This window comes from Meleagris gallopavo, chromosome 5 (assembly GCF_000146605.3).
Source record: "Meleagris gallopavo isolate NT-WF06-2002-E0010 breed Aviagen turkey brand Nicholas breeding stock chromosome 5, Turkey_5.1, whole genome shotgun sequence".
Classification (NCBI taxonomy): domain Eukaryota; kingdom Metazoa; phylum Chordata; class Aves; order Galliformes; family Phasianidae; genus Meleagris; species Meleagris gallopavo.
Genome location: NC_015015.2, coordinates 55,670,065 through 55,674,031, shown reverse-complemented (window position 1 = coordinate 55,674,031; position 3,967 = coordinate 55,670,065). Strand labels below are relative to the sequence as shown.

The 3,967-nt window shown below is 47.3% G+C and overlaps 1 long non-coding RNA gene across 1 annotated transcript; it reads right to left on the bottom strand.

Annotated features, from left to right (window-relative positions):
* Window positions 1-6: 6 nt before the first annotated feature.
* LOC104911285 lies at window positions 7-2,084 on the bottom strand. The gene is made up of 3 exons (XR_004160008.1): window positions 1,485-2,084; window positions 779-855; window positions 7-386 (listed from the first exon to the last, which is right to left on the bottom strand). It is a non-coding gene; the product is annotated as an uncharacterized LOC104911285 (long non-coding RNA).
* Window positions 2,085-3,967: the final 1,883 nt, after the last annotated feature.

Below are 3,967 nucleotides of genomic sequence, written 5' to 3'. Positions count from 1 at the left end.
GCCGCGCAGCCGCTGGGCTATAGCGCCCCCTGGTGGTGCCCGCCGGCACTGCTGAGGTGGCGATGGGCGTGGTCATATGAAGTGGGCGTGTCCATGTGATAAGTGGGCGTGGTCATGTGCGCGGGCTCGGTGGAAGACGCGAAACGGCGGATAGGAATGAATGAGAGCAGGGAGTTTGCGCGCAGGGAAACAGGCTCACACCGCTTCCAATCGGCACAACCCGGAGCCAAAGGAAACAGCGAAGAGATGAGAAAACACACGGCTGGAGGAGAAGATCGGAGATATTTCTCCCATCGGTTCATATAAATGTCCTCCCAGTTTTAATGGCGGCTCCCTGCAATAACAGCAATCCAGGGTTGCGCTCTGCGGTCACTTCTGGGCAGGTGCTGTAATGAATGATCCACACAAAACTAAACTGGTGATCTCTGCCTGAGTGTGCACACCATTCATCTGCAATGACCTTGGCAGGAGTAACAGAGGGCAGTAATTCTGTATGACAAAGACTTGTTCAGTGAAGGATCTGTTCTATTACAGATTGGCTTTTTAAAACACCAAGGAAACAAAGAGCAAATTCTGTAGAAAAGGCCCAATCTGGTTTTCATTTCACTCGTTTGTTTGGGATTTAAGAACACACAGCAGCCATCTCCTCAGGATTTGCTCTGATTAAAACAACTTCTTCCCTGCATGAATTACAAAAGAGCCAAGAAAACAAGAGGAGGAAAACACAGCAGCGATCTGGAGATGGCCTATAGCTTCTAATGCACTTTCCTGGACTTACTGAGTTTAATCCTGATTGGAATCACAAGGGAAATTGTCAGTGTGTGTCCATCTTAAATCCCTCCGAAGCATTTGTTCCTATCAGAGAACAGACACACAATCAGCCATAAATCAGCACTTACAATCTGCTCACAAGGAAGAGTGAGCTGAAGGAAGTCAGTCCAGTTGCAGCTATCAGGGAGGAATCTAACACTGTTAAACTAAGCAGTAAAAATGTGCAGATTAAGACTGAGCTTATTGGGTATGTAGGTGAGAAAACTGTTAAGTGTTTCTCTGCAGCTTAGAAGGGGCTTTCCATGTACCTCTACCAGTGTGGCTGAGGTCCCACTTCTGCACACCTTACATGCGCACGTGAGAAGAAAAAACATAGAATAGAATCACAGAATCCTAGAATGGCCTGGGTTGCAAAGGAGCACAATGCTGATCCAGTTCCAACCCCCTGCTGCGTGCAGGTCACCAACCAGCAGCCCAGGCTGCCCAGAGCCACATCCAGCCTGGCCTTGAATGCCTGCAGGGATGGGGCATCCACAGCCTCCTTGGGCAACCTGTTCCAGTGCCTCACCACCCTCTGGCTGAAAAACTTCCTCCTCATATCCAACCTAAACCTCCCCTGTCTCACTTTAAAACCATTCCCCTTGTCCTATCACCATCCACCCTCACAAACAGCTGTTTATAAGAGGCAGAAGAACATCACTGCTCTCACTCACCCCATTGGTGCACCAGCAGACAGCAGGAGGCAGGATGTTGGTTCACGGCTCACTCTTTGATCAGGAGGATGAAGAGCTCTCTGAACTTGTTAGCACTAATTTCCTTCCTTGGGCAAACATCCTTTCCTGTTGTGATCATTAACTCATCCTTAGGCTCAGCCATTCTGTTTGTGACCATGTAAATAAACGATAAAAGTTAAACATTCCTTTGCACGTGACAGTAAATCTGAAGAGAAACAAGGATCACAATTAAAGCTCAATTTTAAACCTCAGTGCTGCTGGGCATCTCCCCACAGCTCATCATGAAATCCACCTGTGGCCTCAATCCCTTGTCAATTTCTTGTTAGATGGCATCGGTTTCCTTCTAAGGAAGGAATTTCCTTCCAATTTCCTTCTTTAGCCCAATGCTAAATGCTCAGCCTGCTCTCCCAGAAGGATGGTTTGTTCTCCCGTTAGTGGCTATCTATACAAACCAAAGCCTATAGAATATCAGTGTCAGTGGGCAAAGGGACCAATGGTTGTTTTCTCAAAACTTTTCTATAATCATAGAATCCTAGAATGGCCTGGGTTGCAAAGGAGCACAATGCTCATCCAGTTCCAACCCACTGCTATGTACAGGGTCACCAACCAGCAGCCCAGGCTGCCCAGAGCCACATCCAGCCTGGCCTTGGTGTCTCTTTAACAAATGGAGGGGAATTTTCCAAAACGTTGTGCACAAGTTTAGGTGCAGCAGTGATGGCTGAAGATCACCTTCTCAATCCTCAGCCCTTCAAAGAACAGCTTTAAATTCTGATCCAAATATCAACCACTGCAGCTCTCTCAGCTTGAATAAACAGAAGCTGAAACCACAGGCTTAGAACTTTAAAATGGCATTACACCTGGTGTGTAATGATAACACTAAAAAAACCCACTGCTAATTGGTAGAAACAGAGTCACCATTGGATCTGGGGTTACAATTTGATCAAGCTAAAATCAAGGCAGCTGGCTAGCAGGGCAAATCTGCTGCTGCAGGTGTAACTTCATCAACTTAGAGGAGATGCATGAAGCAGCCAGAAGATGTGGCCCAGTTATCAGAACCTCACACTTCCCCTCTCAGCTCTGACAGTCCCAGCAGATGATACACAACACACTTGAGAACATGGGTGGGAGAAGAAGTCAGTATGGGACAGAAGAGACTTCTGTCTTGTTGTCCACGGACATCCCATAGGCTTTGAATATAGAACCCTCAGGTCCAGAACGTATTTACACGCTTAAGTCACACTAAGCAGGATTTCCAAAAGCCTTCATCTCCATCTGAAGTCCTTTCAAAGTCTTGCTTTTGATCTCTCAGGCTATATCCGTATTACCAAATCAGCTCAAGGCTCTACCAGCTCTAGAAATTCAAGCCCCCTGCTTGTTCATAAGGTGTAAGTGCTGCTCCGCAGTGGCCCTGGCTCAGCAGCAGGTCTCCCAGCAGCACTCACACACAAGGAGCAGGCTGGGGTGGCTGGCTCACTCTCCATATCTGCCTCTGCAGCCCATACAGACAAGCTCATGGAGCCTTAAGCTTCAAGATCTTGTGATTAAACTGCAGAAAGGAGACCAGCTGCAGCATCGGTACAGGGAATACAGACAAAAACAGGAAAATAGAAAAAATAGAGATAGGAGAAGGGGGAATGGTTTTCAAGTGAGACAGGGGAGGTTTAGGTTGGATATGAGGAGGAAGTTTTTCAGCCAGAGGGCGGTGAGGCAGTGGAACAGGTTGCCCAAGGAGGCTGTGGATGCCCCATCCCTGCAGGCATTCAAGGCCAGGCTGGATGTGGCTCTGGGCAGCCTGGGCTGCTGGTTGGTGACCTGCACACAGCAGGGGGTTGGAACTGGATGAGCATTGTGCTCCTTTGCAACCCAGGCCATTCTGTGATTCTATGAAAAAAGATCTCTGGAAAAGGACAGTGGCTGTGCCTCACCTCACAGCCAGCAGAAGCAGGCTTATGTCAGCCTATCCTTGAAACCTGGGTACCTAAGAAAAGAAGGGCTGTTGAGTGGATGCATCTCTTTTGCCATTCTTGCAGTAATACAGCTACACAATTCCTTTTGTGCCTTTGAAGCAAACAATTGCACATTCACAGCTGGAGGTAGGGTATAAATATTATCTCTCACTCATCCCTTCATCCAGCCGTCCTGCTGAATTAATCACGTTCACAAATCAATCCAGGATTTGATGCTGTCAGAGCAGATGGTGAAGCAGGCTGTGTCTGTAAGGCAGGCACAGCATTTCTCCTATTACCCAGCAGCAGATATTTAAACTTAAGACATTATTTGGAAGAAATGCTAAATCTCTCCCGTTCCTTATTCAGCTCAGTTAAGGGCACTGACCCCTAACTTTCTGCTCTACTTCTGCTCCCTAGGGATTTAGGAATCATATAGGATGGCCAGTGCCCCTTTTCTTTGCCAACTGAACATTTTCTGCCCCACTTTCTTCCTGTGTTCTCTTTTTTTTTTTT